The 24,851-nt window shown below is 48.3% G+C and overlaps 1 protein-coding gene, 1 long non-coding RNA gene and 1 pseudogene across 2 annotated transcripts in view; 2 read left to right on the top strand and 1 right to left on the bottom strand.

Annotated features, from left to right (window-relative positions):
• Positions 1-3,197: 3,197 nt before the first annotated feature.
• On the bottom strand, positions 3,198-6,046 carry LOC129537099 (uncharacterized). The gene is made up of 3 exons (XR_008681925.2): positions 5,541-6,046; positions 4,299-4,372; positions 3,198-3,656 (listed from the first exon to the last, which is right to left on the bottom strand). It is a non-coding gene; the product is annotated as an uncharacterized LOC129537099 (long non-coding RNA).
• Positions 6,047-6,238: 192 nt separating this feature from the next.
• Positions 6,239-24,851, top strand: part of MYH9 (myosin heavy chain 9) — an 88,236-nt gene continuing 69,623 nt past the window's right edge. The window contains exon 1 of the mRNA XM_055396450.2: positions 6,239-6,390. The gene's annotated coding sequence lies outside the window, so the exon portion shown is untranslated. The remainder of the gene's footprint in view (positions 6,391-24,851) is intronic.
• Positions 11,051-24,403, top strand: LOC148777662 (ribosomal biogenesis factor pseudogene; annotated as a pseudogene).

Raw genomic sequence — 24,851 nt, 5'->3', positions numbered from 1 at the left:
GAAAATTGTAGGACTAGGACAAAGGACTCCCATATACCTTTCATCCATCTTTGCCCATTGTTTATAGTTTGCTTCAATTTTACTTTATTATCTTCCTTTTTTATTGAAATACAAATTTAGCATCAATATAGCACAGAAGTCTTAAGTGTACAAATCAATGAATTTTACATGTGGAGACCCAGTTGGAACCACCAACCAGATTGAGACACAGAACATTCCAGTACTCCTGAAGTTTCCTTTGGTTCCTCTCCCATTCACTAACTCTCTTCAAAGAAAACCTCTATTCTGGCTTATTTTACTAGAGTTTGATTTTGCCTGTTATAGAACTTCACAAAAATGGAATCATACAGTATCTACTTGTATGTGTGTGTCTAAACTCTCACTTAGCACTATGTCTGTGAAAGTCATTCGTTAAAAAAACAATAACAGCTTAAGATATAAGTTATATACCATAGAGTCCATCCTTTTAAAGTAAACAATTCAGTTGTTTTTTCTTTTTTTAATTTATTTTTAATTGGAGGGTAATTGCTTTACAATACTGTGTTGGTCTCTGCCATCCATCAACATGAATCAATCACAGGTATACATATGTCCCCTCCCTCTTGAACCTCCCTCCCACCTTGCACCCCATCCCACATCTCTAGTTTGTCACAGAGCACCTGACTGAGCTCCCTGCATCATACAGCAAATTTCCACTGGCTATCCATTTTACATATGGTAATGTACATATTTCTATGCTACTTTCTCAACTTGTCTAATTTCTCAGTTTAGTGTATCAGAGAGTTGTGCAACCACCCCCACTATCTTCAGAATATTTTCATTGTCTCAAAAAAAAAAAAAACCAAACACCTCATCATACCCATTAGTAGTAAATTCCTATTGTTTCCTTTCCCCAACCTGTGGCAACCATTAATCTATCTTCTCTCTCTAAAGATTTGCCTATTCCAGACATTTCATACACATAAAATTATACACTATGTGGTCTTTCGTGACTGGCTTCTTTAACTTAGCATAATGTTGTTAAGGTTTATCTGTGTTGTAGGACGTGTGAGTGTGTCATTCCTTTTTGTTGCTGAGTAGCATGCCATTGTAGGAATATACCACAGTTCTGTTCACCCACTCGTCAGTTCATGGATATCCGAGTCACTGTGTTTTTTCACACATAATACTAATTTGTGCCTTTTTATTTCTGTATAGCAGTCCATTGTATGAACATTCTCAGTTTATCCATTGTACTGTTGGTAGGTTTTTCTCTTCCTGGTTCTTGGCCATGTTAAGCTGCTGTGAACATTTTTGTACATGTCTTTGTCAGGTGTGAGCTCTCAATTCTGTTGGGTATGTAAAAGTGGAATTGTGGATCACAGGTTATATAAGTATAGTGTGTTAGTCGCTCAGTCGGGTCCGACTTTTCGTGATCCCGTAGAGTGTAGCCCGCAAGGTTCCTCTGTCCATGGAATTCTCCAGGAAAGAACACTGGAATGGGTTGCCATTCCCTTCTCCAAGGGGATCTTCCCAACCCAGGGATCGAACCCGGGTCACCTGCATTGCAGGCAGATTCTTTACCATCTGAACCACCAGGTAAACCCCTATACAAGTATATTCGATTTTAGAAAATACAGCCAAACACTTTCCCAAAGTGGTTATAGAAACTTACATTCCCATCAGCAATTTATGAGAGATTCAGGAAGTCCCATCTTCGCCAACACATGTTATATTAATTTCAGCCATTCTAGCTGGAGTGGTGCTAACTCATTGTGGTTTCAACTTGCATTTTGTGATAACAAATGAGGGTTAGCACCTTTTCAATCTGCTTCCTGGCTAGTTATCCTTTCTTACGTAGTACTCATTCAAGTCTGCCCATTAAAACAGAAAAAAAAAGTTGGGTTGTCTGCCTTTTTCTTAAAATAGATGTTCTTGATACATTCTGGATAACGCCCTTGCTTTGTATATATGTATTGTAAATATTTTCTCCCAGTCTATGGTCTGATTTTTCACTCTCTTAAATGCATCTTTTAATGTATGAAAGTTCTTTGTTTTAATGAAATTCAATTTAACAATCTTTTCCTATCATTTATACTTTTTGTGTCTTAAAATTTTTCTGGTCTACTTCAAAGTCATGGAGAACTTTCTTCTAGAAGTTTCACTGTTTAATTTTTACATTTAGGTCTCAGATTCATCCTAAGCTATTCCTCTCAATGGTATAAGAGAAGGAGAAAAAAAATCTATTTCAGTGTGTAGATAGGCAGTTGATCTAGCACTGTTTATTAAAAAGATCATCTTTGGGACTGCCCTGGTGGTCTAGTGGTTGAAACTCTGTGCTTCCAATCCTGAGGGTGTGGGTTCTATTTCTGGTTGGAGAACTAAGATTCCACATGCTGTGTAAGGTGGCAAAAAAAAAAAAAAAGAATAAATAAAATGAAAGAAAGACCATCTTTTCCCCTTATTTACAGTGGCACCTTTGTAATAAGTCAGATGACCATATACATGTTGATCTGTCAATTTTATTTTAAATATGTATGTGTAGAAAGATTTGAAGGAAATAAGATTTGTTAATAGGTGCTTATAGTGAGTTTGCAAGGTGGTAGATACTTTTTATTTATTTTTTAATATTTTCTCTACCAACCATGGGCTGGCTTCCTGGGTGGTGCTAGTGGTAATGAACCTGCCTGTCATTGCAGGAGATGTAAGAGATGTGGGCTCAATCCCTGGGTTGGGAAGATCCCCTGGAGGAGGAAATGGCAATCCACTCCAGTATTCTTGTCTGGGAAATCCCATGGACAGAGGAGCCTGGCAGGTTACAGTCCGTACATAGGGTCACAAAGAGTTGGACACAACTGAAGCAACTTAGCACGCATGTACACCAACCATAATACTATTTTAATACTCAGACAAAATAGATAAAATATTTTTCTAAAATACCGCCAGGGTATTTTAAAAAACTGGAAATAGAACTGCCATACGACCCAGCAATAGCACTCCTGGGCATACACACCGAGGAAAGCAGAATTGAAAGAGACACATGTACTCCAATGTTCATTGCAGCACTGTTTATTACAGCCAGGACATGGAAGCAACCTAGATGTCCATCTGCAGACGAATGGATAAGAAAGCTGTGGTACATTTACACAATGGAGTACTACTCAGCAATTAAAAGGAATACATTTGAATTAGTTCTAATGAGGTGGATGAAACTGGAGCCTATTATACAGAGTGAAGTAAACCAGAAAGAAAAACACCAATATGGTATATTAACACATAATATGGAATATAGCAAGAGGATAATGATAACCCTGCATACGAGACAACAGCAGAGACACGGATATGTGGAGCAGTCTTTTGGACTCTGTGGGAGAGGGCGAGGGTGGGATGATTTGGGAGAATGCCATTGAAACATGTATATTATCATATGTGTAACGATCTGACGTGGTTGGGGGCTCCCCACCTCAACACTGTGGATTCAAGAGGTCGTTCCTTCTGGAAGTGTATTAAAAAAAAATACCACCAGGGTATAGGTTCTAGGAGACAGATGAAGGGTTAGGTCGGACAGTAAGCAGGAGGGCTTCCTGAAGTAGGAAGGCATCCAGGCTACTAGATGATGACGAGAGAATTCAGAGCTCAGCTGACAGGCCTTCCATCTTCTGAGGGACCTCAGTTTTCTGGAGAAGGTGGTGTAGGAGGTTGAAGGGGAGGAAAATGGATACGATCATCATCGATAATGCTCTGTTGTTAAGCACACACTGCTTAGCAGTTTATAAAACACTTACAGGCCCACTTCTCCTGTGTTCTCAACAGTCCTGCAGGCAAGGCCCTGTGATTACACCCATTTTATGGATAAGGAAATGGATGCTCTCTGAGTCTTGTTCAAGCATCCACTAAAGATCATTTTATGTCAAGCCTTGTGTCACTTCTGGGTCCACAGAGACATTTAGGGCATATTTTCTATCTGCTCTCAGGCAGCTCCTTGCTCAGGCAGAGGAAACAGTAAGTATATGGACAATTAAAAGCTAATGTATTAGTGCTCAACAGAATATTACTCAGCTACAAAAAGGAATGCATTTGAGTCAGTTTTAATGAGGTGGATGAACCCCTAGTCTATTATACAGAGTGAAGTAAGTCAGAAAGAGAAAGACAAATACTGTATATTAACACATGTATATGGAATCTAAAAAGATGGTACTGATGATCCTATTTACAGGGCAGCAAAGGAGACACAGGTGTAAAGAACAGACTTTTGGACTCAGTGGGAGAAAGAGAGTGTGGGATGATTTGAGAGAACAGCATTGAAATATATGCATTACCTTATGTAAAACAGATAACCAGTGTGAGTTCGATGCTTGAAGCAGGGCACCCAAAGCCAGTGCTCTGGAACAACCTAGAAGGATAGAGTAGAGAGAGGTGGGAGGGGGTTCAGGATGGAGGGGACACATGTGTGCCTTTGATGAATTCATATTGATGTATGGCAGAAACCATCGCAGTATTGTAAAGTAATTATCCAATTAAAATAAATACAGTAAAAATATTTTTAAAAATCTAGTGTGTTAGTGCTATGAGAGATAAATGCAAGATGATGTTGGGGTGAGTCTCTCCCAGTTTTAGAAAAATTATACAAGTTATATATGCTGCAAAGAAGAACTATTAAACTCATCTTGGTGTGCTTTTCCAATTATTACTTTATGATTATCAGAAAAATTGATCAACTTACTTTCTAACCTGTAAACTCTAAACCTGGCTGACGGTGGACATTTTTATTCTTTTTTAAAAAACTTCATAGGTGAAAAATGGCATTCCTATTCTTTTTTAAAAAACCTTATAGGTGAAAAATGGCATTCCATGTAGTTTTGTTTGCATTTCAGATGACTCATTTTTTCATAATTACTGGCCATTTTTATTTCTTCTTTTTAAATAGACCGTTCCTTTTTGGACCATTTTTATTTTAAAGCATTTGGGGTTTACCTTATGGACACATATTGTTGATAATTCTTTGTTAAAGAGTTGCAAAATCTTTTTTCCAGTTTTGTCTTGCCTATAGATCATACTTTTTTTGAAGCTCATTTGGAAGACTAGTTTAGTCATAGTAGGAAGAACATTCCAAAAGGAAAGAGTAATGAGAAATTTTCCCTTTTAGATATAAAATGTATTATAAAGCTACCATCCTTAAAGTACTGTGGAACTGGCACAGGAACACACAGAAAGGCGAATGGATACAACTCAGAAACAGATCCAAGAATACATGAGTTGGTAGGTGATGATGGTGTGTGGACAGCTGGCTATTATAAAAACTATATTCGATTTCTTTCCCACTCCAAAATTAAAATGAATTCCAGATGGATTAAAAACGTAACAAAATCTTTTAAAAAATTAAAAAAAAATTCTGTATTCCTCTTGTTGTGGGCAGTAACACACACACACACAGTACGCTTTGCCAGCCTGAAGAACCCCAAGAAAACATTTTGCAACAAATATCTGAAAGGAAGTGTGCGAGTTAACCACGTGGAGGTAAAGAGAGGCTCGGAAGGGCACTCCAGAGTGCAGGGACCCACCGGAATAGAGGTCTGGAGGCTGAAAGACTGCAGCGTGCGCACTCCAGAGACAGGGTCAAAAATGGAACTTAGGGCGCCCACAACGGATCCGGGGCTTGAGTCCAGGTCCGCCCCTACAGGCCATCTGCATTGTAAAATAGCACTTTTCCCATATATGGTACTTAATATCTGTTCTGGTATCAACAGAATGACATGGGTCAGGGAAAACAGCTCGCGGGGCGGAGTGTCAGCAGCCCGGACTTCCCAGTCGGCTCCCGCCGGGCCTCGCCCGGAGTCAGGCAATGCACCAAAATCCCTGCCTGGAGTCCGCCGAGACTCTACTCCTCCTGGTTGGATTCTCTCTGTGTCAATCCTTCTCCTGGAACCTGGCGGTTCGTTGCGCCCGCCCTAGGGGGCGGGGCTCCCGCCTAGGAAGAGCCGGGGAAGGTGGAGAGGGTGGAGATGGGGGCGGAGAGGGAGAACGTATTCCCACCCCTCTGGGCCTATAGGCTCCACCCACTGCCTTTCCACAGGTCAAGCTGTCTGTTCATCATAACCAGCAGCTGGTTGGAGTGGGTGAGACAGCTCGGGGGCGGGCTCGTCCCTTCAGGCTCCGCCCCGCAGCTGGCGCCGGGCTCGGAGTGGGCGCGCTCTGAGAGGGGCGGGGCGGCAGGGCGGCGAGGAGCGGCGCAGGGTGCGGTAAGGCGCGCAGATCCTAGCTGTTCCTGGGCAGGGCACTGAAGGCTGAGCGAGGCTGACCTGCTGCAGCTCCTGCCTCGCGCGCTCGCCCCACCCCGCCGTCGCCCGAAGCGCTCAAGGAAGCCCTCTCGGGAGAAGCAGCGCCTGTTCCCCGGGGCAGATCCAGGTTCAGGTGAGCGAGCCCCACTGGCGGGTCCCGCCCCGAGCGGGCGAGCGGGGGTGGCGGGGACCGGACGCGCGGAGTCTGGGCGAGCGGGCCGATGAGTGGTTCTCGGCCTCCGCGCGGCCGGCGACCAAGCATGGGCGGGGGAGAGCGGGCTGGGCACCCTTCACGGAGGGGCCCCGGGACCCCCGCGCGGATGCTCGGTGAAGACGCCGACGGAAGCGAGACCGGGGAGTCGAGGAAGGCTTGGGGCCGGGCGCTTCCCGGAAACCCTCCGTGCCCCTTCCCTGCCCTCCCGCCGGCGCACTCCGCAGCCCGGGCACCCGAGAGCCTCGACCTCCCCCTGCCGCCGGGGCACGCGCGCCGCCCTCGCCTCGCCCAGTGCCCAAGTTGGGCAAACTTTTTAACCCCTTCCGGGCAGCCTCTGTCCCTTGGACCCAGCCGCTGGGGCGAGGTTCAGGTGAGGGGCTCCGGGCGGCGGCTCCTTGGGAAGTTTCCGGGCGTTTTCGAAACGGAGGTAGCGGGCAGGCGGGGACCGTTTGGCAGCTGTCAGGGCGTCCTCCTGAGTCAGAATCGGACAGTCCTGCAGCAGACATTGCGCTCGGCTCGGTTTCCGCCCTCGGCTCCCGACTTCCTCATTCGCCCGGGTGCGATCGGCTGGGCGGAGGAGGGGGACCGGGAGAGGTGCGGCCTGGTGCTTGGGAAAGGGGACTCGGCGGGGATCCCGGCTCGAGGCCGGAAAGACTTCCCCCTCCCTCACAGATCCGCATCCTTTGACTTTTGGCCTCTGCTTCCTGGGAGTGGGAAGGCCGGGGAAGGCCCTCACCAATCTACGCGACCCCGGCGTGCACCTGATTCCAGCGCACCTGTGGACCGCCCCAGCAGGGCGGGGGCGGGGAGAGCTGGGCTCTACTTTTCGAGGATCCGGCCTGGGCTATTGCATCGTGCCCGTTTGGGCCAGATCCAGGGTTTTCTACTTACCCCCACCCCATCCCCCCAAATGTCCCTGTTCAGGATCCTGATCTCAGGTTGTCCAGGGGCCACGCCCAGGGCAGGACTGCACCCCCCCACTCCCCTGCGCCTCCCCTCCGCCCCCCTCACCGCGCCCCCAAGATCCAAGGTGTCTCAGAGACGGAGTATCTTCCTGGACCAGGTTGCCGTTTGTCTTGAGGTGGGGGCAGGGTAAGCGCCCGGGCTGCAATCTGCGGCCCCACCCAGCCGGTGTGGGGAAAAGGTTCCCGGGAAGTCCCAGGTCCTAGGCACCGGCGGATCTCTCTCTGCTGGGCAGTTGAGAGACCCAGCCGCTTCTGGGTTCACTGTACCCTTTCCTGGGCTTAACAGGATTGCAATGTAACTGTTGAGTAACTGTTGAAAGGGAAGAACCTTAGCGCCTTCCTGCAACACTGTGGCCATTTCTGAGTGCTCTCTGAGCCTGTAACCTCACCGGGTGGTTTATTCCCTTTATGGTAAGGAGGCAGGCTGCTTTAGACAGTCACCTGGTAGGCTGCAGTCCGTGGGGTCGCTAAGGGTCGGACACGACTGAGCGACTTCACTTTCACTTTTCACTTTCACACATTGGAGAGGGAAATGGCAACCCACTCCAGTGTTCTTGCCTGGAGAATCCCAGGGACGGGGGAGCCTGGTGGGCTTCCCTCTATGGGGTCACACAGAGTCGGACACGACTGAAGTGACTTAGCAGCAGCAGCAGCAGACAGTCACTTGATTAATATTAGTCAATTTATATACAAGGCTGCTGGGAGTGGGGGGAGGGTACACAGATGTGTAATTGAGCAAATATTTAACTGGCTCCTCTGTGCCAGAGATCCTGCCAGGTTGGGGGGTTGGTGTGAGGTTGAGTAAGACCTGGCCTGTGCCCTGGGGCTTTTAGGGGAGAGCCAAGACAAATCCGTAGATGACTCTAAGGTGAGACGAAGATGACAGAGACCCTGGAAGGGTGCTGTGAGTCATGGGATTGGGAGAAGGGAGCCAGCCCATCCTATGGGGAGCCCAGAGGCCTCTGCCCTAGGGGAGTTTTACAGTCCTCAGGGGGAAACAGTGGCCCAGTGACTGAGATGCAGAAGCTGCCTGTGATGAGTGTCTCAAACAGGCCTCAGACAAAGGACTCGAGGAATTCTGAGAGGGGCCACTTCTGTCTGTGATGAGAAGGGAAGCTGCCTCGAGGAAGGAGGACATGGCAGGTTTGCCAAACCGAGGCCAGCATTCAGTGTTGGAAAGTGAGGACTCATTTACGATAATTGAGGTATAATTAAAAACGTCAAGAGATTGCTCAGTGTAATTTGAGAGCCGCTGTGCCCCCCAGATGGCTGCAGGGTGACACTAAAAAAGCTCTGTTCTTCAGATTCAGCAAGTCCTGGCAGTGCCCATGGCAGATCCAGGTGCTTGGATTGGCGGGCAGTGTTTGGGGAAGGGCAACCCCCAGAGGTGCGCTCTGTGGGGCTCCTTGTCTGAAGGGCAGGTGAGGGTAGAGGAAAAGAGAGGGGCAGGGCTTTCTTTTATTTTTAAACTTTTAACCTAAGGGGTTGGAGATGGGACAACTTCCCTCTCACTGGATGAAGAACACATGTTAATCACAGCCTGCCTCTTGCCCATTCTTGCTCCAGAAAAAAACAAAACATGGATCTGTTAGCTTTTTAAAAGGAGAAAAGCACACTCAAAAAATGCTGCATTGTTGTGTCGCCTGGTGGAGGGTATTGCTAGAAGCCAGGCTAACTGTGCTTTCTTCACTTCCTCTTCTAGCTAATCCTTCCATAAAGTACTTAAGACAGCCCTTACCAGCTTGACATCTTTATTTCAAAAGGAGAGGAGGAGTTGGCTGTTGTTTTCCTCTGAGCCTGGCCCTACCCTTCTCTTGGTAGGGGGGCGGGGTGTGTGTGTGTGGGGGGAGAGAAACCCCAGGCAAAGGAAAAAAGAAAAAACAAAAATCCAGGCCTTGACAGCTTCCTCCCAAGCATCATGTTCCAAAAATATTTAGAATAACAAAATCTGTGTGTCGTCTTAATTAAACAAATGTCCTAATTTGCTGAGCGTAAAACAGCATCTCTGCCCACAGGGGCAGGAAGTGCATTTTCCCTTTGTGCAGCCCCAGAGAGTCACTGCCTCTCGCCTTTAACCCTTGGTGTGCTGAGCCCCTGGGCTTAAGCCCTCTGGTGACAACGGAGTGGAACCCCGGCTGCCCCCTGGGAAGCAGTAGGCTTGTGGCTTAATGGGATCCGGTTCTTCAGGAGAGCTGGGAAGAGTGGAGTCCTGAGTTTTGGTACTAGACAGCGTTCAGATCCTGACCCTGTCACTTACATGACTGTAGCCAAGTCACTTAACCCCCCAAGCCTCAGTGTCCTTATCTGTAATACAGGAGTCATGATACCCATCCTACGGGATTAGATGTGAGAACTAATAGAAATTAAGTATGTAAAGGGCCTGATACATAGTGACTGTGTACATTTTTAAGAAAATATATGTGATTAGTCTTCATTCCCTGGGTTGTCAGGTAAGGAGACAGGATAGGAGGGGTAGATGGTTCTCCTGGCTCCTAGCTCAATGCTCTTTCTGCTTCTAAAAATTATGTGTTGTGTGTGTGTGTGTGTTTGCTTATGGACCACAAAGCCTGAGTGGTAAAAACACAGGTGGTTCCGGGGCCCATCTGCTGGTGCTCTTGGAGGCTCTTGGTAATGAGCTTGTGTTCACTAGCCTTGTTGTAGGGCCCCGGCTAAGGCAGAAGATACACAAACTCACTGTGTTTTAGTTCTCAGACACAGCTTCTGTGGTCTAGGGGAGAGCTAAGGGGTGACATGGACTTAGTGTCTGGAAGCCTGGCTTCCAGCTCTGGCCCTAGTTGGTGGTACATTTGATTTTGCTAGAAGGCGCATACTGCTTCACAGAGACACCATGCTAGTTTATGTGTCTGACAGTTATACCCAAGAGTGCTTGGGAAATTGAGACATGCAGGAATTTAAATTTCCCCATAATGCCCCAGTTTCTTAGGTGCCCTTATGCCCTACTGATGGGGTCTAAGTTGTAACAACTCTCTTTATGGAAGGTAGTTGGGCAATATCTGTCAAAGCATAGTCCTTCTGACTGATTTCTAGGAACTTACCGGCAGATAAACTCAAACATGCAAAAGGAAATGTCCAAGGATATTCTTTGTAGCATTGTCTAGAGAAAGACAGGAAATAAGCTAACTGCCCATTAAGAAGGTCAAATAAATCATGGTACAGCTGCACAGTGGGAATCCTTGAAGCCCTTAAAAAAATCGAGACTGACCTATAGGTACTGATTGGGCATGCTCTCCAAGATGTATTTTAAGTGGATAAAACTTGATACAAAACTTGATACATGTTGCTCCCTCCTGTGCAAATCATGGTATGATGCCTCTGCTCTGTGCATGGAAAGCTACAGAAACCCAAGTAACAGTGGTTGCCTCTAGAAAGGGCCCAGGAAGCCAGAACCTGGGGTGAGCATTGCTTTTTCCACTAAATGCCTTTTTACATGTGTTGACTACTTAAATAGTCAGAAATTGAAAATTTTGTTAGTTTTATTAACAACAAAAATAAGTGGTTGGCTGGCCAGTCTTGGGGGTCTCTGCTTTTAAAATGCATTGCTGGCATGGAACCTGAGAGGCTACACGAGGGTGTCGGATGCCTGGTGAGAGACAATGGCCAAGAACAAACTAAGAGGGCAGGAGTCCAGGAATGTATTCCACATAGCCAGCCAGAAAAGCTTTAAGGTTAAAAATAAAGCAAAACCAGTTACCACTAATCTTAGAAGATAAACATTGTGAATGATGAAAAAGTTAATAGAGTGAATAAAGCTTTTATAGATATACAGAAGGAACTGGCAAACTTCTCAAAAGGCCTTTCCCTTGAACCTCTGCAGAAACAACCGATATCTCAGCAGTGTCATGAAAACGTACCAGTTAATGTTGATGAAGCTACAAGATTAATGGCTCAGTTGTAATACACCAATGATGCATCAATTCCCCAAAAAGACCAATAAATTTAATCTTTTATACAATTAAAAAAATAATAAAATAAAATGCATTGCTTGAGATCTCAAATTGCATCCTGAGTGCCTGCCACGTGCAGGGGAGGAGGAAGGGTCTTAAAAATGGACTGAATTGCTCTGTGGTTGGAACATTTTGGGGCCTGTTTTCTTCTCCATGATGTCATATTATCACCAGAGTAACCCCTTTAAACAAATGTCTACTCTGATCCTTTCCCTTGGTTTCTGGAAAATGGGAGATGCTTTGATTGCCTTTTCTGTGCTGTATGAGAAAAGGAAGCCCGTGGGACGTGTCTGGAATGTATTCTAGGAAGCCCTTTTGCCAGCTTTCCCACAATCCCCCTGGCTCCACGCTGTCCACTTGTCCTTGCCTGGGGAGCCCATCCTGACTAGGAGGCCAGACCAGACCTTTATTCTCTTGGGTCTTCCTCATTTGTAAACCTGGGGTCATTGCAACCCATCCCATCTCCAGTTGTCCCTCAGAGATCTGGCCTGTGGTTTTTATGTATTCAGTTCAGTTCAGTTCAGTCGCTCAGTCGTGTCTGACTCTTTGCAACCCCATGAATCACAGCACGCCAGGCCTCCCTGTGCATCACCAACTCCCGGAGTTCACTCAAACTCATATCCATCAAGTCGGTGATGCCATCCAGCCATCTCATTCTCTGTAGTCCATGTCTCCTCCCACCCCCAATCCCTCCCAGCATCAGACTCTTTTCCAGTGAGTCAACTCATCGCATGAGGTGGCCAAAGTATTGGAGTTTCAGCTTTAGCATCAGTCCTTCCAATGAACACCCAGGATTGATCTCCTTTAGAATGGACTGGTTGGATCTTCTTACAGTCCAAGGGACTCTCAAGAGTCTTCTCCAGCACCACAGTTCAAAAGCATCAATTCTTCGGCGATCAGCTTTCTTCACAGTCCAACTTTCACATCCATATATGACCACTGGAAAAACCATAGCCTTGACTAGACAGACCTTTGTTGGCAAAGTAATGTCTCTGCTTTTTAATATGCTATCTAGGTTGGTCATAACTTTCCTCCCAAGGAGTAAGCGTCTTTTAATTTTCTGGCTGCAGTCAGCATCTGCAGTGATTTTGGAGCACTGGAAAAGCCCAAATTCTCAAGAAAATGTGATCAGAGGGGGGTTTTGAATTGGAGAGCCCCGATAGCCTTCTCAAGGAGGACTGCCATAGCCTTGCACAGTGTGGGCCCTGGAGAAGACAGGCTCAGCTCACTCCTGAGATGGCTCTTTTCTGTAGCACAGCTGGTGGAAGACCCCGTTAGGGTCACTGGCAGGCCCGTGTCCCTGCCAGGAAGCTCTAGGCCTCCTGAAAGGTGATGTGAGTCACACATGAGTACGCACAGTGAGCCTGGGTCTAAAATGGGCCTGCCACCCCATGGGCGGGTGGTTTGAAGGCGGGATGCCAGCCTGTATCTGTCCCCTTCTGTCTGCCCCCACCTGCCCCTCAGGCTTTGATGGCACCAGATATTTGGGGAGCTGCCCCCTTGTGTCTGATGCAGGTCTCTTTAAAAAGTAACTGAGGCAGGCTGGCTGCTGTCAGAAAGCCTCAGGCCCCTATTCTGCTGACTGGTGTCTCTGGCCCCAGGTGATTTCAGCACCCGGGGTGGACACAGCACACCCAGGCCTGGGCGGGTGGGCCCAGAAAAGGCTCCTGGCCAACCTTTGACTGAGGGCCAGGCCATCTAGGGAGTTCTTATGACATTGCCCTCAGCAGCTGCCTTCATCTGCAGTCCTGGGTGGGGAAGCCTTCCTCTGTGGCTGGAGAGACCCTTGCAGGGTCTTCTGGAAGTTGCCACTGAAGGGTGTGGCTTCCTGCCTGGGCAGGTGGGGCTGCAGCCTGCAGGGAAGTTGAAGTGCTCTTGAGCTTCTCCTCCCCTCCCCTCGCTTCCTTGGTCCTTGGAGCCTGTCAGGGTGCCTCTCACTTCCTTGGTGCCTCTTGGTCCTTATGGTTCTTACCCTGCTGCCCAGAGGAAAGGGGTCCTCTGCGAGGTGAGTTCCTATCTTACCTCCATGGACGTTATTTTGGGAACTTCCATCTCATGTTTCCTTTTTCTTTCATTTAACTCTAATTCTGAATGATGCCCAGCTTAAAAGAAAAATCAACGGGGACTTCTCTGGCGGTCCAGTGGTCCAGACTGCCACTGCAGGGGCACAGGTTCCATCCCTGATCCAGCAACTAAGATCCCATACGCCAAAAAAAAAAAAAAAGAGAAATCAGCAGCGACAGTACAATCCTCCCTAGTGAATTTACTTAGGATTGTAGAGTGTATGAGATGGAAGGGATCCTGTGTATATGTGCTCAGTTGCATAGTCGTGTCTGACTCTGCCACCCCATGGACCATAGCCCACTAGGCTCCTCTGTCCATGGGATTTTCCAGGCAAGAATACTGGAGAGGGTTGCCACTTCCTTCTCCGGGGGATCTTCCCCAGCCAGGGATCGAACCTGTGTTTCCTACATTGGCAGGCAAATTCTTTACCACTGAGCCCGCTGGGAAGCTCAGAAGGGATCATAGGGATATTGTAATTTTCACTCCTCCCACTGCTGCGCCCCTGCCCATGAGAGGGTTGAGTCAAACTCACTCTGAGTTGGTAGAAAGCTCTGGCCCCTGGTTTCCCGCAACCACAGTGCCTTTCAGAATCACATGGCCTCATTTAAAAGTGTTTCTGAGCTGTTACCATGCCTTTCCTCGCCTTAACACACTGTTCAGCCCAGCAAAACGTACTTAGCTCCTTTCATCTTTCCTTAAGTCTGTTCTTCCACACCCTTAATCATTTTCTTTTGGGGGCTGAAGGGGTGAGGGGCCCAGGGGTTCAGAAATGGGGTGGGAAGTGGTTTGAGTTTTTCTGAACTTCTTCCAGTTGGACAGTTCCACTTGGGCTGGGAGTTCCTGCGTCTCAAAACTCAATATTTCACATGGGGCAGTGCCAGGCGGCGGGCGGGCCACTCAGAGCCACATCGGCTCTCCACTGCCCTGCAGCCAGTGCTGGTTTCTAGCAATTGTAAGGCACTTAAGGTCTTGGGTGATTGATTAGTTGTATTTTTGATACAAAACCCATGTAGAGGGAACCACACCAGGGCTTTGGGCTCTGGTAGAGCTGGGACCAGACCCCTGCCTTTGCTCTTGCTATTAGGCTGGAGTCTCAGCTTCCTTGTTGACCACACGGAGATGCCTCTTTTATAGCTTGTTGTAACTTGCATAGAAACACACACCAAGTGGCTTAGTTCTTGTCCTTCTCTTCCTCCCCTTTCCAGGTTGTCACCAACATCCTCTGTCTTTGGGTGGTAGGAGATGTATGTTCAGGTTTTAAACATTTTAAATTAAGCCTGTCCCTTAATGATAAGGCATGGTGAGATGACTGAGGAACCTATTTTCCAAGCCTATGACCTTTGCATTCTTCTTCCCAGATCACACAGTTCAGCTGGTGACGCAAATCTGAACCGGTTTAAGCATTTAAAAAAAGGCTGTTACAAGGCTGCCAAGACACCTTTATTTCAAGTTGTCTGGTGTTCAAAAGCCACTGAGTTTCCTGTGTTTTGCATAAGGCCCTGGGCTGGAGAAGTCAGCTTCCTGTCTGATAAACATAAAGAGGCGTTTGGAACCATTTGGGTGACTTAATCTAACTGGGCTGAAATGGGGGCGAAGGCTGAACTGGCAGGTCAGAACTAGGATCTTGTTTCATCTCTTTATCCCCAAGTCCTCGCCAGCACCCAGCATGGACTTGACCCCTCATCCTTGCTGCATGAGTGGGGTTCAAGTCTCACTGGTACTTACCTGTAAGCTTGGGATGTGAAGGCCTGGGCAGCCGAAGCTCTAGAATGCCACTTAGTGATCTCTCTGTCTCACAAAAGGCGGGTGCTCAGTACTTACCTGAAAATTCCTGGGATAGAAAAGTTGGTAGCAGGGAGCTCTTTTTCTTTTTTTTCTTGTTGCAGAGAGCTCTTTTAAAGTTTTTGTCTATTTTTTAATATTGAAGAGTCAGCTATTGGGTATTGATCCCAAATTTCTTGGCCAAGTCAATCATCAAAGACACCTTGGACTCCTTCCTGCTGCATGACCTGCGCTGTGCTGGATCTGCTGGGCTTTAGTGGGAACAAGAGCAGAGAGCCTGCCTCTGGCTCAGAAGCCTAACTCTCTACTAGGGAGTTGGGACACGGGGACAGAAACTTGGGACATGAGGCGGCTTGTGTCACCTTGAGTGAGTGGGGATATCTGGGCATCTTGAGCTTCCTGGAGGCTAGAATTGCCTGATGGGGAGGAGGGAAGATGGGAAAGGAAGGAAGGAGCTCTGGTGGGAGGGCGCTGGCTGGGAATCAGGATCTGGGCTGAAGTCCCAGCTCTACCAATAATAGTAATAATGAGTTAAGTTTTATTGGCCACTTGTTATGTACCCGGTACTGTGTTAGCGTTTTTACATGATTCTCTTATTTAATTCTTCCCTCATTTCTGGGAGGCAGAAAGTTTGCCCCCATTTTACAGATGAGGAGACTGAGCCTGATTCACACTCATGTGCTCTGACCCCTGTGTGACCTTGCAGATGCCCTTCACTCCTGGGCTTGCTTGTTGTCACTTGACAGTGAGGGGTTGGACTGGTTCCCAAGCCTCCTCCCTCACCTGTGGCCAAGAACTAATGATAGGAGCAGAACTTTTGGAGCTGCGGCAGAACCGGGCTCCTCATCCGTAGTGCAGTTGGCTGGTTGGAACGAGGTTGATAGTGTCGCCTTGGTCACTGACTTCACCTTTAACCTCAACCGGCCATTTTTCAAGTGTGTGTAGTGATCCCCGGCTGCTGCACCTGCCTGCCATTGGAGGGGCCCTGGGTGGTCGCTGGGAGCCAGCCAGCCAGAGAGCCTGCCACCATCTTCATAGTGGGTGCTTCTTGACCTCAGTTCACTTGCAGAGTGCATTCCTTCCTGCTTCATGTGTCTGTCTGTCTACTCATTTGGTAACCACTCAGAGCTTTACAGTGTGTGCTGGGTGCTTGACTGGGCTCTGGAAATAAGGAGGGGAAGGAATCAGGGACTCTTGTTTCCAGGAGCTCTTAGTGTCCCACTAGAATGCTGCGGGCCCAGGGGATCTGAGAAGGCTTCCTGCAGAAGGTGGCATCTGAGCTGGTTTGCAAGGTGGGGACGTGGCACAGCATGTCCAGGGAACAGGGCTGGGACCTTGTACAGTTGCTCAGACTTCAGCGGAGCTTTGTACAAGGGTGATTCAGGTCACCAAGTCCCTCTGAGTCACTCTGGGCTAGTAAGAGATTTCCTTTCCTCGTTTAAGTGGCTCTGGGCCCCAGCCCCATCTCGAAGCCCCTTAAGCAGACCAAATAGCCCAATAAGGCTTGCTCCCTTGTGCCATTTCCTGGGAAATGTGGGGGTACAGGATTCTACTCCCAGGGCCTTAACCTCTGGACGCCTGCTGGGAATAATGCCCGTGCCCTCTGGTTATGTGGTCAGCCAGCTGAAGGACTTGGGATGAGATTTTTTTCATGGAGTGTTGAGAGAGACATAATTGTTACTGGAATCAGTTCTTTTTTTAAAGGAAAAGTAAAGGGGGTGGAGGTTTGTTCATAGCGCAAATAATATAACAGCAAAACTAGCAAGAAACAAATTTGCCCCTCACCCTATCCACCCTTTGCATCTTTCTGGGTTTCCTGTCCATAGACATGCATACTTTGCAAAATTAAATACTAAAATTAAATATTAAATTAGATATTGTCATGTGTTCTAACTTACTCAGTGCTGTAATATAAAGTTTCCTATGTTGCAACAGGCTCCACAATTATTATTTTAATGGCTATGTTATGGTCCACTGTGGGAAAGAACCATTACTGACTTTGCCAGAAAGTTCCATGGGTTTTATTGGGTCTCTTGGAAATTCATTCATTCAGTAAATGTATCCTGAGCATCTGTTTTAGGAAAGAAACTGCTGGGTGCCTAGGATGAGACATTCCAGGCCCTGCCCTCAAGGGGCTCACAGTCTACGCCCAGGGGAGAATCACTTCACTTGGCTGTTATGGGTTGTGATGGGGGTGAGCATGGGAGAAAGTGGCTGCTTACACGCCCGGGTTGAGTTGATGAAAAACAGGTAAAACCACTTTGTCATCAGCAGTGAGAAAGCACAGGAACTTGGACTTGGGAAAGCTTTCTGGGCTCACTGGAGGAATATCTTCATGTCCCACCCACTCCCTGAGTGGTTCATACAGGTCTGGGCCAGAAGAGGCATGAGGAGGTGGGGTGGGATGGGGAAGACTGAGGGACAGAGCCTCCAAGGAACCTTGTCAGCAGAGAGACTGGGGACTAGCCCCTGGTGACCATGAGTGGCAGGCAGCTGAGGCTGGGGGCAGTGAGGGTGGGGTGAGATGTCTGTGAACTGTCCAAAGCCAGGCAGGGCACCTGGGCTCTGCTGCGGCTCCTGCCTCTGGGGAAGGACCAAGTTGCAGCAACAAGTTGCAACAGTGTAGTTTTGTTGTAAAGAGGAAGTTTCAGAATCCCAGTGGCTGCTTGTGAGCAGGAAGATGTTTACAACTGTGAAGGACTTATTTGGGGCTCCGTGCAAGAGGAGAAGATGGGTGGTCAAGGGCCTGGAAGCTGGAATGCTGTGTCTTTGCTCTGGCATTCTCTTTCATTCCAGATAAATGACTTCCTTGCTGCCATTTCTTCACTCTTTCCATCTCTTTGCTGTCCTGGTTCCCCCCAGCCCCAGCTCCCAGCTCAAGGGAGCCGCTTGGCAGGAATTCTGCTATCTTCCTAGAGAGCAGCAAAAGAACCTCCTGCCTGGGGAGTGAGAAGGCCACGGTGGGACGTGGTCACTTGGACACTTCTGTGGTCCTGTTTCAGGTTTTGCCAACCTCATCGGGGCCGCACTCCAGGCTGACGTGGGGTTTTGGATCAGTACCAGGTCTGCAGGGTTGAGGTTTGAGTGGAAGAGCTCTGTCGTCCTCAGTTCCCTCCCTCCCTCCCTGTCACCTCCCCCCCTCCCTGCCACCTCCCCCACCATTAAATACACACTCAAAAAACCAAAAACAAACTAAACCTAACCTAACCTTATTTTTTACATATTGACTTAAAATTACTAATAAGAACAACACATTAGCTGGGGATTTCGGCTCTTAGTAGATTATAATGTTCTCTAGTGGTTGAGATGAGGTCCATTGTGTATCTTTTTTACATCTCCTGTCACCTAGTTTACACTACTGTTTGGTAGTGATTATAGGCTAGAGATTATCTTTGAATTTATACTATTTTAAATTACTTACTGCCTTTTATGTTGGAGGAGGAGAGTTGGGCACAGGAATAGAGAATTAGATAAAGCAGTAGGCGGCAGTGGGGCATGGGGAAGGGAGTGGGCAACTCTAGAAGCAGCAGCTGGGTTTAAATCCCATTTTTACTCAATTTATTTATTCATTAAATATGTATCAAATGCTGGCTGTGTGCTGGAGACTGTTTCGGTTCTGTGGATACATGATTGGATAGAAGTAACCAAAGCCTGCCTTTGACATTCCAGTGGGGAAAAGCAGATGGCAGCCAGACAGACAGGCTCACTGTGGCAGGTCATTATGCTATGGAGAATGGTGATCAGGTGAAGGCATGTAGGAAGAATCACAGACCAGGCCACTTAAACAACAGAAATTTACTTCTCACAGTTCCAGAGGCTGGAAGTTCAAGATCAAAGTGCCCGTAGGGTTGGTTTCCACTGAGGTCTCTCTTCTTGGCTTGCAGTCAGCCGCCCTCATCCCTGCTGTGTCCCTGTGTCTGAACCTCCTCCTCTTCATAGGACACTAGTCAGATTGGATTAGGGCCCACTCTTACTGACCCTCTCTCCAAATACAACCATGTTCTGAGGTCCTGGGGGTTAAGGCTGGAACAGGTGAATTTGGGGGGAGGGCACAGAACAGTCCATAAGAGGGGAGAAGGGAGTGGGAGTGCGTGTGTTGGAGGCGGCCTGTCTATCCTAGGGACCCACTGATGGAGACTCAAGACTTTTCTCTGCTTTACCAGTTGTTTCTTTAACTGCTGAACCCCAGTTTGCTCATCTGTAAAATCTAGTTAATACTGATAAGCCCACCTCTTGGTGTCCTTTGGGCAGCTAAGTGTAGAAGGCACTCTGTGCACTGTCTGATTTGTGGGGGACCCCAGTAAATGTGTCCCCATACCCTTTCCTGCCTTCCCTTTTTCTTCTGTCCGCTTCCATCCTCTCTTCTCTTGAGTACCACTCATTGTCATCAAAGTGCTTCAGTAACCGGGCCCACGGAACGGACCGGGGATAGACCAGTTTCTAGGTCTCTCTGCCTTATGAGTGATGGCACACTGTCTCCCCCCACCCCCACCCCTTCTCGTGGACCAAGCGTTCTTGGAGATGGCCTCCCCTCCGATGAGCATAAACACTGCTTTTATGTGAGGAAGGGGAAAGGCTTGTGGCAAACTGGTGCAGAACTATAAATCTAGAGTCCCAGTTGCTGGCCAGAGTGTCGATGGCTGCCAGGAAAGCTTCCCTTGCTCTGGCAGTTCCCCTGCCTCCCCGCGCTGGTCTCCGTCTTAGCCCGTCTTGACCATACTTGCTGATGTCCCTGACTCTGTTAGAGGAGTTGCCACTGGGACCCTTAACACTGCACGTGGCCCATGATAAGCACTTAGTACATGCCCAAGAAACAGCTGGATGTCTTTCATTTTGTCCATTTTAACAAACCAATTTTCATCTATTTTTTAAAAAGGTGTTTATTTATTATTTATTTGTTTGGTTGTGCTGGGTCTTAGTGGCAGCATGTTGGATCTAGTTTCCCAACTAGGGATCAAACCCAGACTCCCTGAGTTGGGAATGTGAACCAACTTCTACTGGACCACCAGGGAAGCCCCAAATCTTTTTTTTTTTTTTTTTAATCACTATGAAGGTTGAAGTCACACTCGGGTTATTGCATTTGAAGTCTCCCAATCCCACCAAAGTGATGGTATTAATGTTCCCATTTTGTTGTTGTTCAGTTGCTCAATAGTGTCCAGCTCTTTGTGACCCCATGGACTGCAGCACACCAGGCTTCCCTGTCCTTCACCATCTCCCGGAGCTTGCTCAAACTCCTGTCCATTGAGTCAGTGATGCCATCCAACCATCTCATCCTGTCATCCCCTTTTCCTCTCGCCATCAGTCTTTCCCAGTGTCAGGGTCTTGTCTAGTGAGTTACCTCTTCCAAAGTATTGGAGCTTCAGCCTCAGCATCAGTCCTCCCAATTAATATTCAGGATTGATTTCCTTTAGGATTGACTGGTTTGATCTCCTTTCAGTCCAAGGGACTCTCAAGAGTCTTCTCAAGCACCACAGTTCAAAAGCATCAATTCTTTGACATTCAGCCTTTTTTATGGTCTAACTCTCACATCCATACATGACTACCGGAAAAAACATAGCTTTGACTAGATGGACCTTTGTTGGCAATGTCTTTGCTTTTTAATCTGCTGTCTAGGTTTTGTCATAGCTTCCAAGGGGCAAATGTCTTTTAATTTCATGGCTGCAGTCATTTACAGTGATTTTTGGAGCCCAGGAAAACAGTCTGTCACTGTTTCCATTATTTCCCCATCTATTTGCCATGAAGTGATGGGACCGGATGCCATGATCTTAGTTTTTGAATGTTGAGTTTCAAGCCAACTTTTTCACTCTCCTCTTAGTTCCTCTTCGCTTTCTGACATAAGGGTGTTGTCATCTGCATATCTGAGGTTATTGTTGCCATTTTAGAGCTGGGGAAATTGAGGCTCAGAGAAACTAAGTGCCTTGACCCAGGCAGCAGGTGAGAGATGCCAAGTCCTCTCCCTGCTCCTCTAATTTTCAGACCAGTCATTTTCTATGTCTGCTTCCATTGCCTTTCCTGCCCTGTCGTCCTACTTGACCCTGTAAGTGTTTGTGAAGCTAGGGGCTTGTAGACTTCAGGCTTTTGTATACAGTGGCTGTCGGCCTGGCGACTCCCTGGCTTCTGGTGTCAGGTGTAAAGAACAACTACCCCTGCTCCCTCTAAGGCAGGGCCAAGGGCAGCAGGTTGGGGTGGGTGGCCAGTGTGTGGCCTGGGCACAGCCTGGCTTCTGTACGGATCCATAGCTGCTTCCCCCTCAGCCCTCCAGCACTGCTACCACCTCCTAGCCATCTCCTGGCCGCCTCCGAGCCCATCAGCTTGCTATTCTCAGCCTGCCTTCTGCCCAGAGCTGGGCCTGCCACCCACCAACCGTCTCCTGTTCTTGCCAGGGTGAGGAGGAGGTAGCTGCGCCTTGCCAAGTGCTCATGAAGAATGCCTCATCATGGGATTAATTACTGGCCGCCAAGCACGGTGGAATTCATCAGGCCCTATCCTCGTTGTGGCTTCACACCTCCAACCTTCTTCCCTGCACACCTGAGACAGATTCGTGTGTTAGAAGCTGAGAAATGGTGATTCTCTTCCCCTTTAAAGGAAGTTGCAGGCTTTAATTATCCTTAGGTTGAAATAGCAGAGAGCCCCCCCACCCCCGCCCGCGCGCCCGCCTTTCTGGCTTTCAGACAAGAATCTGAAGAATGTGATACTCCGTTTTGGACCTGATCAAGGATCAGGGATCAGGGGCTGGGGCAGGATTCTAGGCCTTTCCAGGGCTTTAGCAGGCGGCCTTTGTGCTCTTGGACCCAGGACATTCCACACTGGTTGTGGTGGTCGGGAAGCGCGTTAAATTCTTGCCTCCTCAGTGGGATCCTCCGGGGACAGCTGGGAGAGGCTGGGGGAGAAACCCTCCTCCCAACACACTCATTGTAGATAAATCGGGTTAAAGGAGTTTGCAAGGGGTTGGGCACAGGGGCTCAGTAGCAGCCAGGAGGACTGTGTCTGCTGCTTTGCTTCTGGAGGTTCTGGAGGGCACGGAAGACTGTGGGTCATCCCAGGCTCCCTCCTGTTCCTGACCCATCACTCACTGCTGGTCACCAGATCTTCTTACCAACGTTGCTGGCTGCTCTGGCGCACCAACAGCTACTACTTCCTGGGCCCTGGAGCAAGTCACTGAAATCTCCCGGGCTTTGCCTTTGCAAAACAGGACACTCATGGAACCTGCCTCCAGGTCCGGGTTGTCGTGTGTGGTCGTGAGGTCTACCGTGAGAAGCACGGTTCTATGCCATGGGCTTTGTGATTCCCATTGTACAGACGAAGAAAGGGAACTGCAGAATGGTGAAATTACGTTCCTGGGGTCCCTGGATATGGAGACTCCAGTGGCCACATCCAGGTTGGCCTGAAGTGTCCTACCCTGCGCTGATCCGTGTGTGTGTGTGTATGTGCCTGTGCGTGTGTGTGCGTGTGTGTGAGTGAGCGCACGCATGCTCATGTCTGCATGGGGGTAGGGGAGGCTCCGCCCTGGGCCGGCTGGGGTGACTGAAGCTGGCTTCTCCCTAAGGTAGGGGCTGCAGCTAGTTCTCTCACCAGCATTGGCTCCCCTAGGCCCAGCTTGTGGCCCAGGCAAAGCAGTGATTCTTGGCAAGTGGTAAAATAAGCAGCGCCTAGGTTTCTGGTGACGGATGTGGTGGGCCATCCCTGCAGCCAGGCTGCCTGTTCATACCGGCCAGACTTTGAGACACAGATGCTACCATAACCTGCTCTAGGAACTGTTAGTTGATTTTTGTGTAAAGTGTGAAATATGCAGGTTTTATCTTCATCCTGTGCATGGCTCCTGTTTGGGTTGTTTCCTCTGGGGAGGCTACAGGCCCTGGAATGCTGCTTGTCCATCCTGGCTTCTCTGGAGAGTGTGACTCTGCCTGCCCTGCAGCCGGTGTGCCCAGGGCTGGCACATGGCTGGCTCAGTGCAAAACAGGCCCAAGGGATGCAGACAGAGAAGAGAGAGAGTTTGCTGTTCCGTTCTGGATTGTTTGCTTCTGCTGTTGAGAGTGATGAGAGCACCCCGGGGAGATGGCCTCCTGCCCCCACCACCCCAGGTCCTCTGCTTCCCATGCGGACTCTCACTCATGGGTCGTCCTGACCACGGCTCTGTTTCCTTGGACCTCTTTTTAACCTTCTGGAGGAAAAGGAAGGAAGAAAATCCCTTCAAATAAGTTCACATTGCCTTGGTGGAGAAGGAGGCCACTCCAATGCCCCTTTGCCTTTGAGCTGGTAACCAGGGGGCTCCTAAAAGTCCCAGGACTGTGCTTGAGGGTCTCTGTAGGTGTACCTCTAAGATGGTACACAAAGGGTTCATGGCCTTCAAGCAATTCTCAAAGGGGTCTTTGATGGCTGAAAGTGTTCAGAACCACTGATCTAGAGAGATGGGGACTCTGGGTTTCCTGTTTATAGAGTGTGTGTGTGTATAAACATATGTCTCTGCATATCTGTTTATACACACACATGCACGTGCGCTCAGGCAGGAGGGTCTGCTCACTATGGGATTACGTGACACTGTCCTAAGATGTAATGTGTGCAGAGCACTTTCCGGGGGCAGTGGCCTTCCTCTCCCCTCTGATCTTTATTAAGCCCTTAATATCATAGCGCTTCTGGGTGTCTCTTCCTTGTGGGGCCAGGCCTTGAGCTTTGAGTGGTGAGGTTTCGAAGGTAGTGGATTACCAGTTGTGGACTCTGCATACAGAGGAAACTGGGCTCTTTCTTTCTGTCCTTGTGATCTTTCAACCAGACTCCAGGTCCTCAAAGGACATTTTCTAAACCTCCAGATCCAGTCAGGTCACTTCATCTCCCTGAGTGTCAGCCTCTTTCTTTTTTAAGGGAGATGATGGGGAGCAGGGAATGCAGCAGAGGCCTTAGGATACCTGCTATGGCTTTACTGAGGTTGTCTGGATCAAAGGATGGGAGCAGCGGGAGACCAAATGTCCAATCCATGTCAGGTGACTGGGCTGCTACAGCTGCCGTCTTACCTGCCTGAGGTTTGACAGCCGCAGAACCTTGCTTTGGCTTTGGACTTGAACTTCTCCTTGTGAACTTCATTGTGTGATCTTGGGCAAGCTGCTAGCTAAGTCTGAGACTCATCTACCCAGCGAAGGCTGAGTCAGATGGGTGTTTTTCAGGCTAGTCAGATGGGTGTTTTTCAGGCTATCAACTGAGACTCACTGGTGGGTCCTGAGCTTATTGGTGGCAACCAGTAGTCTTAGAAATTAAATAGATTCGAATGTAAAATATCAGAGTGCCTAGGGTGTATGCATAATTTTGTGAAGCTTTAGTTTGACACATTTGCATATTTATGATAAAACTTCTAAATTAATTCTTTTCTATTGTGGCTTGAGATTAAAAAAATAAAAATGGCGCCCCAAGGATGAGATGCTCCTTTGGAGGGGCAGTCTTTCAGCGCTGACTATGGGTGTGGTTCCCACCCTTAGGTCTGAGCAGAGCTGAGGTTCCCACCCCTCCACAGCTGAGCCGTAAGTGGAGCTCCCTGCAAGAACAAACTCTTTAACTAAAGTTCTTTACAAAATTCTGGGAAATGAGCTGCATTCCTGGGGTGGAATAAATCATG

This window comes from Moschus berezovskii, chromosome 6 (assembly GCF_049115385.1).
Source record: "Moschus berezovskii isolate FMDL1 chromosome 6, NW_MosBer_1.0, whole genome shotgun sequence".
In the NCBI taxonomy this organism is placed as follows: Eukaryota; Metazoa; Chordata; class Mammalia; order Artiodactyla; family Moschidae; genus Moschus; species Moschus berezovskii.
Note: the sequence above shows the minus strand (reverse complement) of the source record. Positions and strands in the feature narration are given on the sequence as shown.